Source organism: Miniopterus schreibersii (genome assembly GCF_964146895.1).
Source record: "Miniopterus schreibersii genome assembly, chromosome: 11".
NCBI lineage: Eukaryota > Metazoa > Chordata > Mammalia > Chiroptera > Miniopteridae > Miniopterus > Miniopterus schreibersii.
The window spans coordinates 60533357-60548133 of NC_138111.1; the positions used below are offsets into that span (position 1 = coordinate 60533357).

General features: G+C 40.0%; 1 pseudogene across 1 annotated transcript; it reads right to left on the reverse strand.

Moving 5' to 3' along the window:
- Positions 1-1963: 1963 nt before the first annotated feature.
- LOC308563569 (large ribosomal subunit protein uL11 pseudogene) lies at positions 1964-10487 on the reverse strand (annotated as a pseudogene). Its single transcript has 2 exons — positions 10455-10487; positions 1964-2505 (listed from the first exon to the last, which is right to left on the reverse strand). The product of its transcript is annotated as a large ribosomal subunit protein uL11 pseudogene (transcript).
- Positions 10488-14777: the final 4290 nt, after the last annotated feature.

Here is a 14777-nt window from a genome sequence, read left to right on the forward strand (position 1 = left end):
GATTCCTGTCTCATGGGAGCTGTGAGATAATACATGTGTGCTGTCTTAAGCCCAGTTTTTGGTAATTTATTATGCAGCAGTAGAAAACTATATACCTTCTCTCAATAAGTAAAGAATATGGACAGAAAATCAGGAAGAATATAGAAGATCTGGACAACACCGTTGAGCAACTCAACCTAATTGACATTTATGTACCACCAGGCGCCAGCAGAATATGTGTTCCTTATAAGTGTTCGAGAACTCCTAGCTAAGAGACGGAAAAATTAGGGGGGGACGATCCTACCAGAATATTCCAAAACACCACAACGATAAGCAATTTGAGCTTCACAAAGTTTTAGGTAAATGAACAACCAAGTGAGACTTAATTATTGTATTTAAATATTTTAAAATGCAGTTACTACTGAAGATAATGGGCTTCTATTGCAGGAATAGAAACAGGAGTGTTATACTATCAAATTCTTCCTTATAAGCTGACAAAAGAAGCTGTCTCTTCGCCTGATGGCAACAAAAGGCAGAAGATGAATGAATCATTGCTTGTGGAAACCAATTTACTTAGTCACTTCGGACTGCTTTATTTATTACTTGTCAGCACATGCTGTTAGTTCAATTAAATATAAAAATCTGAAGTTCTCCTTTCTTTCCTACCCCCATCTTAAATTTTAAAAAAAAGGTACAAATTTAAAACATTAAAAGAATATTTTAAGTTTATTGTGTTTCTATTATGTTACTTAGGGGCTATTTACTAAACATTCTGCCACAAAGGAAAGATTCTTTATTGCTTTGATAAGTCAAACGTAAATGTTTACAGAGATTAGACATGGAAATATAATCTGGGAGCTCTCCTTCCAGGGTAATACAAACACAAAAATTTAAAACAAGGCCCTCAAAAAAGTGCTCCCTGCAGCAGTGCCCTGAATTGGGAGGAAGCCGGAGACAGCGAACTCATGGCGAACATAAAGTTCCATTTCTCCACTGCAGTGTAACTGAACTATTTCAGATAAGTTATTATATTCATATTTGTTACATACAAAGTATATATTTTGCTTTGACCATACCACAAGATTCTCACCATTTAACTGCAATCAACCATCAAAAAAAACACTTGTTCATATAAAAGTATTGCCATGTTGCCATGAAAAGAAAAAAAAAAAAGATATTTGGAGAATCTGTCAAGAGAGTAATATTAGGCAACGTATGTTAAGTAAATGGGCCACCTACCCCTGGCAAGCATGAAAGCCCGCTATCCTTAATTACGTGTCTCACTGAGTTTACACCTTTAAAATGTCAAACACAGCCCACCAGTTCGGAGCTCATTTCAGCATTCAGTGATAAACAAAGCGTATGCTTCAAATAACATTAAGTGGCCGTCTACCCACAGAGTACATGGGTTCATTTTATTTATTCTATTGTTTCAGTGAACGACACATTTTCCAGCAAACAAAGAGTTGGACTGCAACTAGGACTCAAATCAAATGTAGGTGCATGTAACAGACATCTTCAAATAGCTGCCTGAAGATGGTGCCTCATTTATTCAGTAAATCAAGAAAAGAAGCTGCCTAGCCTTCTTATATCAAAACAACTTTTTAAACACATTTTACAACAAAACTTTTTGGCACACAGCGGGGCGCGAGCCTTGCTACTTGCAGGCTGTTCTTCATGAGAAACATCAATTATCACACTGCAGTGTCATACTTAAAGCAAACAAAACTTCTGATGCCATACGATTTGCCCCTGCCCCAGACGGTCGCCCAGGATCGCGTACCTATGGTCTTTCGCTGGAGCTGTCATCTCTCCCTGGTGGGGGTGCTTCCCCCCACATCTCCCAGGGCTCTCTCCCACCACGTCAACATTCTCTGAGCTTCCAGAATCAGCAACCACTTCATACACATCTAAGATACTGACACTCTGTAATTTCTTTTTTTTTGGTTGTCAAATGATCTTTAATAGAAACATTGTCCTTTGTAGTTCTTAACTAGCCGGGCCTTCCACTGCACCACTGTTGATGTCACCTATGATGTCATGAGGGTGACGGCCATCAACATTGCAGCCCACAGACTGGGCAGTCCCTAGGATCTCTTTTATGGTTCCAGAGGGTTCTCTAGCTAAAGATCGGTGCCGCATCTGTCGGGCCATGTTGAGAATCTCATCAAATGTGGTATTTCCATGGTGCTTAATGTTCTTTTGCTTCTTTCTGTCTCTTGGTGGTTCTTCGAGGACTTTGATGCTCAGGGCAGAGGCAGAAGGCACTACCTCAATCCGGGCCTGTCTGTTCTGAATGGTTTCACTGTCATCCTCAGACCCTTTCAATCACCGGTTGCTTTGGTGAAGACAGGCCCAGCGGGCCGATCTTGGGGGCCAGGGCAGACGTGGGGCACCCACTTCCCCGCCGGTGCACCTTAGGTATACGACTTTCATCTCGTTGGGGTCGAACTTCGGTGCATGGGGGAGGCAGCTGGTGTCGGATGAACCCGGATTCCAGACGACCGAAGAAAGTTGCACCTGAGCCTTCTCCGAGCCGAAAGCCAAAAGTTACACTTTGTAATTTCTTGATTATATTAGATCATAAAGATATCAACCTATGGCTTTCATATTTGTGCAAATGCCTTTCCTCCAGATGGATTGCTTTTTACCTGTCTGCCCCTATTCTCCTGCCAACACCAAGTATCTCGTGTGTGTGTGTGTGTGTGTGCGCTGCTAATTTATCAACAGATAGTAAGTATGAGAAAACAAGGGAGGAGAGCTACAACTTACATCTAGATAGTGGGATTCTCCTCTCTACTTTTCTCTTTTGTCCAAGTTACGTGCAGTAAACCTATAATACTGCAAATGAGAAATAGGGAACTGGGAATTAGGAAACACAGCTTTAAAAGAAAACCTCTGAACCTGGAAATCATCTAGTGTTCTTGTACTTTTGATCATTTAAACTGAATTGTGGGAGAAAGATAAGAGGAAGGGAATTCACATTTGAGTGATATATGCAATGAAGTCATTATGGGGAATGAGGGAAGGAAGTACTATGACCAAAACTTTAATCTTTTCTTGTAATAAGAAAACACTAATCCAAAAATAAATTCCTTTGAAAGTCATATGCAGTAAATAAACATTCCATTTGTTGGTATTTTGAATTAGATCTTTAATAGCCCATCTAGTCAGAAATTCTGTTTCTCTGGTTCACTATGAGAAACAAAGCTTTTATTTTTTTACATTAAAAAATTTTTTTAAGTGTATAGGTTGAGAATAGAACAAAGAGCAAAGTTACTTTTATCTTCAAATAATGATCAGTTAAGAAAGGAAGTGCAGGACAGGAAAATGGCAGAAGAGCAAAGGAGGGCTAATGGTGAGGTGGAACAAAAAACGGAAGAAAGGGAGACCAAAAAGATTTACTAAGAAGGTTGGTCGCGCCCTGGCCGGCGTGGCTCAGTGACTAAAGCATCAGCCTGAGCACCCAAGGGTCTCGGGTTCGATTCCCGGTCAAGGGCACACAGGTGGGTTGCAGGTTCGACCCCTGCCCAGATGGGTAAGTGTGGGAGGCAAGCAGTCGATGAGTTTCAGAAAAGAAAAGAGTCACATTTACAGTTGCAACAAAAAGGATAAGATACCTAGGACTAAACTTAACAGAGGAAATGCAGGACCTGTACACTGAAAACTAGAAGGCACTGTTGAAAACAACTGAAGACACAAAGAAGCGGAAAGATATTATGTAAGCCCATGGATTAGAAGAATTAACATTTTTAAAATGGCTCTATTACCTAAAGCAATATACAGATTTCATACAATCTCCATCAAAATCCCAATGGCATTTTTCAAAGAAATAGGACAAAAAAATAATCCTCAGATTTGTATGGAACCACAAAAGATCCTGAAGTCGAAGCAATGCTGAGGGAAAGAAAGAAACAAACAAACCTAAAACCGAAACCAAAGCCAGAGGCTTCACACTCCCTGATTTCAAACTATACCACAAAGCTGTAATAATCAAAACTATGTTACTAATAGAAAAACGGACACACAGATGAATGGAACAGAATTGACAGCCCAGAAATAAACCCACGCATGTATGGACAACTAATTTTTGACAAAGGAGCCAAAAACATACAGTGGAGAAAGGACTCCTCAATAAATGATGCTGGAAAAACAAGAAAGCAACATGCAAAAGAATGAAACTAGGCGGCTGACACCATTCACTAAAATTAACTCAAAATGGATTAAAGACTTGAATATAAGACCTGATACAATAGAAATATATAAAAGAAAACACAGGCACTAAACTTACGGACCTTGCTCTCAGAGAGGATTTTGTAAACTTGACCCCAAAGGGAAGGGAAATAAAAGCAAAACTAAATGAATGGGGCTACATCGAACTAAAAAGCTCCTGCACAGCAAAAGACACCATCAACAAAACAAAAAGGCAACCAACTGACTGGAAGAAGATATTTGTAAATGATACTCCAATAAGGAGCTAATATCCAAAATATATAAAGAATTCCTGCAACACAGCAACGAAACAAAAACCTGATCCATAAATGGGCAGAGGACCTGAATAGACACTTTTCCAAGTAGACACAGACGGCCAATAGATACATGAGAAGATGCTCAGCATCGCTAGTTATGAGGAACATGCAAATCCAAACCTCAGTGAGATAGCACCTCACACTTGTTAGAATGGCTTTTATCAATAAGATAAAAAATGACAAGTCTTGGAGAAGTGGAAAAAGGGGAACCCTTGCACATTGCTGGTGCAATGTAAACAGGTACAGCCGCTATGGAAAACAGCATGGAGGCTCCTCAAAAATTAACAGAGATAGCGTATGGCCCAGCCATCCCTCTTCTGGGTATCTACCCCAAATTTTGAAAACACTTATTCAAAAGACATATGTACAGCAGTCCCATGTTCATTGCAGCATTCGTTATTCACAATAGCCAAGACATAGAAACAAACTAAGTGTCCTTCTAAAGATGACTGGATAAAGATGTGGTACACACACACACACACACACACACACACACACACACAATAGAACACTACTCAGCCATAAAAAACGATGAAATATTGCCATTTGAGACAACATGGATGGATCTTTAGAGTATCAGGATAAGTGAAATAAGTCAGACAGAAATGGACAAGAACCCTAGGCTTTCACTCATATGTAGGATATAGAACAAAATTAACAAATGAACAAACAAATAAACAAATTCATAGATACAGACAGCAGAATAGTGGTGACCAAAGGGGAGGGGGGAGGGGGAGAATAAAGGGAGTCAAATATATGGTGACCAAAAAAAAGACTAGACTACGGGTGGCGAGCACACAGTGGAGTATACCGATGTATCATAAAGTTACACTCCTGGCCCGGCCGGCGTGGCTCAGGGGCTGAGCGTTGACCTAGGATCCAGGCGATCGGGGTTCGATTCCCGGTCAGGGCACATGCCCGGGTTGCGGGCTCGATCAATGACTCTCTCATCACTGATGTTTCTATCTCTCTCTCTCCCTCTCCTTTCCTCTCTCTGAAATCAATAAAGATATATTTTAAAAAATTTAAAAAAGTTACACTCCTGAAATTTATATGTTATTAACCAACGTTACCCCAATAATTTAATTTTAGAAAGAGATTGACAACTCACAACATTTAAACACTTGAGGAAGAACTGTAATTTAAAGATTCCTGAATTCCAAATCAATGCACCTAATAAAGGTTCATTTTGGGATTCAAAAACTATCAACAAAATGCCGATCCTTCACTAAAGGCTAGCATGCTTTCTAAAAGGTATCAGTTAATATTAATACATAAATGGAAATATGAAAACCAAGTTCTTACAGTTGTCATATGTTGGCATAACCATGTTCTATAACCAGGAGGGATTGATTCATTTACTCAACATGGAAAACAGTTAAGTTATTTAAGACTGATTTTTCCTATAGGTTAAAATTCACATGAACTTCTGACAAATAGTCCACAGATTAGATGGAAAAAGATGATATCTTAAGGTACATTTAAAAGAGAATAGCCAATTGTATGAGTGTGTGTTTGAAACACAAACAGGGATGATTACTTGTCCTCCACAGTCTCCCATCCCTGCCGACCTTCCAGTCACAGTCTTTGGTTCTTTCTCCTGTGACTACATTAGTAGTATGATTAACTGTGCAGCAAAAACCTTTCTGCAGGCTCCAGAATGGATAAGTATTCCATTTACATTTTTAATGCGAATGGCAAGAGCTATAAAACATGAAACTTGACCCAACAAATGCAATATTTTAACATTTAAATTTGGCTATAAATAAGGTAAACACAAAAAACACTTTTTTCATATTGCAGATTTGCCATAGAAATAAACACAAAGGTTTATATAACCATCAACAAGCCAAAGGACTTAATAATCAGATTTTAATTTAATATCTTAGTGTTTTTTATATTATATTCTCTTCTTCCATGTTTACTGAAACATCCCACAAATAAGCTGTTACACAGGTGTTTAATACCAAAAGGATTGTTTTACAGCTACCGACTACATCGAGCTCTCTTTTTCGCTAAAGGAGAGAGGTGAAAACTTTACTGGTAGTATGTACTGACGCTTCCTGAATCCCATTTCAGGCAGAGGTTTTGTTTGTTTGTATGGTTCTTTGTTTATTTTGTGAGCACGTTATAATAGACTGATAAACATGATATGAAATAATGCCAAATTTCCATTAACGTGGTGATTTTAAATATCACACTAAAGATAGAATCTTTTTAAAAATTTTTTTTCGTATTCTCACCCTAGGACATGTCTACTGATTTTTGAGAGAGAGAAAGGAGGAGAGGGAGAAAGAGGGAGAAACATTGATGTGAGAGAGAAACATTGATTGGTTGCCTTCTTTAATGCTCAAACCCAGGATCAAACCCAGAACCTAGGTATGTGCCTGACCAGTAATCAAACTGTGATCTTCTGGATCATAGATCAATGCTCAACCACTGAGCCATGCTGGCCAGGCAACAAAATAATTTAAAGAATACTTTGTCTTAGGGCTTTGGCCTGTGATTCGGGCTGTGAAAAAATTCACAGCCGAGAGAAGAGATAGATGCAGAGACGGAGTTTATTTTACTTTCCCCAAGAGGAAAGAGCCCATGTACTGCTAATCAATACAAGGGCAGGAAACAAAGGGTGGCCTGTTCTTTGAAGCAGGTACTGTTACTAGGCAACAAGGAAGTGAGGGGTTTGGGTTGCGGAGAAGTTGAGCAGATACCAGGGGCTGTCTTGAAAAGTTACTGTTTATTTGCTTTCCAGAAGGGGGTCCAGCAGATGTCCTAGGGAGGTGTCTTATCAGTATTTTTCCCAGGCCTGTAAAACATGCTCAGAGCAAAAGTTATGAGGAGTTCAAAAGAGGCTTGTTTGAAGGGGTGGGGTGGGGGTGGGAAGGGAACTTTATGTTAATTAGAGACTGCTTGATTGGAATTATCCCTGAGTTGTGAAAACAGCAGGGAAGGGGGGGGGGTGTAAGAATGTAGCCTTGAGAGTAGCTTATCTTGTCCCACAGTTTAAACAGAGGAGCCAACAATCTTGGGATTTAATTACCAGGTGCTTCTCATAAATTGTGGAAGGTTACAGTAAAGAAAAAGAGGCCTTTTTCCTGTCCTTACACTTGGTAAATAATTCAATAAGATATTTGCATATAAATTAGTTCTCCTTGATATACAATACTGCGTTATTATTTGTATATAATAAAGACTGAATACATATTTTAAAAAGAAAACACATGAGTATCCTGGGAAGGTGGTGGTAGCAAAAGCTTCTTTAATCTCTCCAATTCCCTACATAAACCAGGCAGAGCAATAGAAAGAAAACCCAAAATCCATGGACAACATAACACTTAAAATAAAACAAAATACAGGTATCCCAACAACCCCCAAATATAAACATGTTAGAACAAACCACCACCAAGTCATAAGACCTTCATAATATCAACATTTCTGTGAGAGAAGCCAAAGGGAAGCCAGTTGGGCATCTAATAGACCTGATAATAGGGGAGACCCAAAATAAGTAGAAATGACTGTAAGCCCATTTGAGACAAATGAAACTGCGAGGGGTTCTGCCTCTAATGACAGCAGGTGAATTCGAGGTGTAAGAAGGTCTGAAAAGATCTAGATCAGTGTAGCCCCAAAGAACCCCTGAAGCTGACCTGCCAGGGTTCTGCTCCAGGACAGAGTCCCCCCCAAAGAAGAATCAACTGGTTACCAAATCAAAATGAGCAGGACAGAGAAAATCGCCAGGGTGGAAAGAGAAGTCCAGGTAAAGAGGGGGCAGTGAGTCCATCTCAGAAAGCCAGCCGCCATAATTCAAACAGCAGAGAAGAAAACAGACAAGCGAGCACGAAGGTAGAAGGACCACACTGAACCAGGTTCCTTCTAAAAGTTCAGGAAAACGAGCTTCACATAACAATGAGAAGCAAAAATATCAAGGTCAAATCCTATGCAATGCTGTTATAAATAAAAAAGAGAAAGTATAAAAAGCAGAATCATATCTCGACAGACAAACGTAAGAGCAGAAAGACAGATCCACAGAACAAACCAAAACTGCTACCTTGTACTTTAAAATGGGACTAACATCATAAAGAAATGATACAAATCCTAAAAGAGCATGAATTAGAATTAGATAGAAGATAATTCAGGGAAGAATCAGAAATGAAAGACAAAGGTCCTGTCAGAAGTGGAGACTAAACCAGAAGGAACACCGGAGTGGATAAACACAGCAGAGAAGACCTTTAGAGAAACAGGTAAAAAGTGAAAAATTTTAAACTCGAAACGAGACTAAAAAAGATTCACAAGAAAGCGACGTCTGCTGAAGACAGGCAAGTTCGATGCAAATAACAAGAAATCCAGAAAAAACCCAGAGCCAGGGAAAAACACAAACAAGGCAATAATAAATCAAGAAAGTGTCCTTGAAATTAAAATGCAGGTGCAATTGCTTAATGAAAGAGCACGCCACACATCTGAGAATATAAAAGCACTGAGGAACTAACACCAACACGTATTCTAGGAAAAATTACCGGCGTCAAAGAAGGAAGAAAAGCACAGGGCCACCTGCATAAGCAGTGTCACCGCCTGCCTCCCGGACCGCAGATTCTAATCTGCTGCCATGTGCATCTTCCTCACTCCTTTCCACTTACCAAGATTCTACATTAAACCTGGAGTTAGAAAGAAAAAAATCTTTAAGATTGACAAAGCAAAAACAGGTTAAAAAATCAAGTAGCTTCTGCTTAAACAAAGAATACGAAATTGCCCACTTGTCACTGTTCCCTCGTGAAAGCCCATGAAAATGACCAGTGAAGAGCCTGAAAGGACTAACCCACTTAGAGAAGACTGATTGGCTAAGGAAATTTTGGATGTTGAAACACAAGTAAATGAGGGGGACTGACCTAGTAGATGAAGAAGGTTGCAACCCAAGGCCGATAAGAAACTAAGAAGCGACTTGATTCTAAACACAAACCCAAGTGAGGCTCAGTAATGAAAACCCCACGTTCCTCCAAAGACAGAGCACGTGGGTGACACATGAAAGGGGTGTCTTCACTCACCAGCTCCGCAGGTGACACGGGCGAAGCTGAAGCATGCGGTTCTACACTCCAGCAGGCCAAGTGCAGTTAAGGGGAAGGTCAGTCTATGGAAACATGGGGGGGGTCAGTAAAAAGCCTTCAGGATGAACCATGGATATCTGCAGCCACCCCAAGAGAAAAGTGAATTCCACCAATTAATGAGCCTCATCCGTAAAGAGAGCTTCCAATCCGCTTTTCAATGCCTCACTCTTACTTATGTATGAAAACAGCCAAATATCACCATAGACTTAAGGGAATTTGAGAAACATCAGATTGAGAGCAAAACAAGAAAGAAAAATTAATTCTAAGGAAATAGAAGGCAAAAAAGTATAGAAGAAAACTTAAAAAACAGCCACTAAAATTAACCTCAGAGAGGTAAAATGTTACATCCATGAAACTGTCAAGCACAAGGCCAGGGCCAGGGCCGAGCTAGGCCTGGCAGGTCTAGCTGGTAAAGAAAGACAATGAACTCTTTCTAGATTCAGGCAGTTTACTGCTTGCATAGACCGTGAAAAGAAGAGTAGTCAAAGGTGCCAAGTCCCCAAGGCCCTCGTGCAGGGTAACAACAAAGTAAAAGATGGAAGAGGTTTGATGGGACACCCTGTTGCTAAGGAACTAATGCAGCTAAGCAATTTATAGCCTGCAGCTGTGCCTAAGTTGGGCAAGACTTGAAAGTCTCAGATCTCAAAGGAACCAGAGGCAGATGGGAAAACTGCCTCAAGACATCCTTCTGCAAGACAGGGATTCTCATTCAGTGGAAAAAGGCAGGCGAGAAAATGTTGTGATGGGTCCTCACAAGACTGCCGCTCTGGCCCTGCTCCTGGGAGGATCACTGGGTGCTGCTCCAAGGCTAAGGCTAGTCAGAGATCAAGCCTGTACAGCCTAACGGTACGTGCAAGGTGACCAGGACGCAGGACAGAACCATTGCCCTACAGACACAAGAACATAATGCTGTTTTTAAAAGAGGATATTCAGAGAATAGAAAAACAAATTTTTAAATAAAAATATGATAGGAAAAAATTCTAAAAAAATCATTTGAAGAGCCCAGCCAGTGTGGTTCAGTGGTTGAGTGCTGACCCATGAACCAGGTCACGGTTCGATTCCCGATCAGAGCACATGCCGGGGTTGTGGGCTCGATCCCCAGTAGGGGGCATGCAAGAGGCAGCTGATGGATGATTCTCTCTTATCATTTATGTTTCTATCCCTCTCTCCCTCAACCTTCCCCTCTCTGAATCAATAAAAACATTTTTTTTGTTTTAAATCACTGGAAGAGAATATTGAGAATATGTACAAGAAAGTTGAAGGAAAAGATGGAAAATAGAGATAAGAAATAAGAAATAGGGAACATTTGAGATCTTGCTTCCTGCAAATTATTGTCATTTGGGCTCAAATAAAGGCTTGTAAAAAGTTCAAAAAAAAAGAAATAAAAAATCAGGCCTACATACCAATTTCTTCATAAAAGGAGTTCCAGAAATAGAGATTAGAAAAAAAGTAGAGGGAAGGGAACTTATCCAAGAAGCAATATTTAAAAACTTCCCAGATTAATGGCATAAATTTCCCCCCTGAAAGAGTCCACCAGTGATTAATTCAATGAAGAACAGATTCATCCAACAGTTTCCGATTTTCTCCAGGATGGAGCCTGGGGAAAAGGGGAATCTGATCATTTCCAGTGTAGGCCCCCCAGCACTTGCCTGGAAGGGGTTTCATGGCCAGGGTATGAGAGAAAAAAATGGGACCAGGAGTAGTATCTTAAAAAAAAATCCTCTGACACATCATCAATAATTTTCAGAATACCAGGAATAATGATAAGCTCCTAACAGCCTCCAAAAGGAAACAAATAGGACACATATAAGTAAATAGAATCAAAATGACAGATGACTTCTCAACAGATTCAGTGACAGTTGGAAGGCACTGGTGCGATGCTGTAAAATTCAGGACAGTGATTTCCAGCCTAGATGGCAACACTAACACAATGTTTCCATGGAGTATATGGCTAGAGCTGAGCCTGCTGAGTCACACCAAGGAATTCAAACAATGTGCAGTGCATGCATGCTCTCAAAGGAAGCTGGGGGAAGAGGTATGCCACCAAAACCAGGGAATAAACTAGAGCAAGACAGAGGACTCAGGAAATGGGATATCCAACTGAGAGAGGTGAAGGGCAACCGATCCAGATCGGCAAGGAAGACAGAGCTCCAAGAGTGTCTTTAAAGAAAAAAAAGATAGATTATATGACGTTTTTCATCCTACTAAGAGGAGATTTACACTTCTGGAAGATAGGGTATAAGTTAATGTCTACTACAGAGAACACTAAGCAAATGAAAAATGTGTATTATTAATTCCAAAAATTTTAAAACAAAAAACTGGACCAAAAAAGGAATTACAGATACCACACAGCCCAGTTGTGAATGTTATCAGTGAGAGTGGTGGATCCCCTTCCGCACTGGGTACTGGGGTTGGGGCCCTTAAAATATCTCAAGAAAAAGAATTTTCTGAGAATCCCACGGGAGGATGAGTGACTTTTATTTGTGTGGAATTTCATCCTTGGGTTTCCAAAGTCCCATTTCCCTTAATCCAGTCCTGGAAGGTGTGCAGCTGGGGATTCAGCAGAGCTAGAAGCGGAGCCAGCATCCAGAGCTTCTGTTCCGCGTTGGAATTGGGTCCGGTTCAGCATCAGGCTAGTTGCAGTCCATCAGTCCACTGTGTGTGGGTCCACATGGCTGTGGGCCATGTTGGCAAATGCAGCAGAGCAGGAGCGTGAGGGCTCGGAAAGCAGGAGCTTGGGCCAACAGAGCGAACTCCTTTGTTTAGGAGATTAAGGATCTCAGATCTTCCCAGGCTTGCAGTGGCCAAGCCTGCTCTGGCCAACGCCTTGCTCCCAGGTGTGACTGGCAAGCAAGCACCTTCCCTATTTCGCACAGGCTCGACGGGCGTGCGTCTAATCCCTACCAAATCCCTTCCCCCAGGGGGAGACAGACAGGGGGCTTCCTGGCAAAGCTGCACAAATGACATGCCTATAGTACTTGGCCTTCCCTTTGCTCCTTTCCAGTTAAATGACAATGGTGTCAAGAACAGTATAAGTATTCAATGCTAACTTCACCAAAAAGGGCAGTGTATTCGAAGGATGAGGGAGGAAGGTATGTGTTTAGGGGGAAGGTAGAAGAAATAGAGTTTAACCTTCATATTCCAAAACAGATCAATAGATAAGATGTAAAACTATCCAGAAATAGATAATAATCATGTTACTTAAAAATACAGACATAATGGAAAAAATGGCTAAATGATTTGAAAGTGGTTACTTCTCAGTAGCAAAAGCTAGTGTAAAAAGAATAGGGAAAGAGTGCTATTTTTCATTATAAGTCTTGGGGAAAAACCCTTTTTTGACTTAACATTATTTTCATATTATTTTGGAATAAATAAAATAATAAAGATAACCTAAGCTTATGGGCCAAAGTGAGTAATTCTAGACAGTATCCCTACCAAGTAATCCTGACAATAGACTGTGATAGGCGCGCGCGCGCGCGCGCGCACACACACACACACACACACACACACACACACACGATTCTTGTTCAGATCCAGCACCACTATGGGGCAGAGAGAGGTCAGGCAATCGGATTGCTTCATTTAGAATGGGGGCGAGGGGGAAGTGGTAAGAAGTACTTGAATTCAAAAGAGTTCCCTAAATTTCCCAAATTTTTACAGTACTAGGTACTAGAACCACAAAATATTATAGCAGAAAGAAATCTTATATATTGGTTAACAACTTATTTCCCTCACTTTATAGTTACTTGTCCAAGGGTACACAGCTGGTTTGGACAGAATCAGAACTTCCCGCTCTTAACTCTCACTCTTTTCATTGCATCACAATGCTTTTCAAAATAATAATTAAATATCAAGGATATGTATTTGAGTTACTACTGATATATTCATTAGCATTTTTTGTTGTAAAAACGAAGTCTGCTTGAAGATAAAGAAAATGTAAAAATATCTGCATTTTTAAGTTAAACCATATTGGTCTTTTACTTTTTAAGAATTAAACAGAGACAATAAAGGAAAAGTATAACTGAACTCTCTTTTCCTACTTGTTATGATGGAACAGAACTGAGAATTTTTACAACTGTTAGTCTGCCAGCTATGTTTGGCCCAAGTTATGGGTTCACTCCTGCTTTAACTCCCTCAAAAATGGCATTAAAAAGTACATAAGGGTGGGACAAAATAGCTTTACAGTTGTGGGTATGCAAAAGAATTTATTCTTGTATTATTTATTAATTATTGAATTATTTTCCATACAAACAACTGAAAACCTACATTTGCCCCACCATGTATTTTTTCAAATTGTATTACTGTCCAAACGATCCCGAATACCCTTACTCAGATATCTAATCATGCCCTCGGGTCTAACAATTTGTTTAAAGTAGGTTTTGGTAACAATATATATTGTCTGAGTTTTAAGGAATTGATGGCATTTAACAAAAGGATTTGGGGAATTTAGGTGCCTTTTTCATAACTAGTATGTTACCCAGGTAACCTGGTAATAAGTTTTAAAGACATATCTAAGCATGTAAATTAGTAGGAACATCAAAAATGGGTCAAGGTCTAAAGCAGAGGACCCATTATTTCCAGTTGCCATCCATCATTCAAGATTTTGGTAAAATTCCCAAATATCAGGATTGCTTTAAGTGAAAAATTAGGCTGCCAATTTTTTTCTCTTTTAATTATTAATTGAACATTGCCCAGAAATTTTCCTTACCTTGGCGAAAGGGAGGAGGAATTAGGCATAAATGGAAGCAGCACCCGTATCTTTTCTAGTTGGTCTATTCCGCACTTAAATCTATACTGTAACATCCTTGAGTTTAAGATTCTGAACAAGACTAAACACCTCAAAGGTAATCAATAAATACCTGCGAGCTGACGATTTAAATAACAGCATCGGATCAATATATGTTATTTTCTCATTACTTAGGCATGTCTAAAACAAACTTCCCTATTCTCTAAAGCCATTCGTTTTCAAAAAGCTCTCATGTCTTTCAACATTAATAAAGAAAAAAAAAAAGATTAAAAGGAAAAGTTGATCTCCCAAGGAGGACTCTAAGCAGCCCCTAATTTGTTCAGCTCATTTCACCTCACACAGCCCAGCTCTAGCTAAATGTCCTCTAAGCCACCCTGTGCACTGAGCACAGCAGCCACAAGGCTCCGTGAAGGCGGGGCCTTCAAT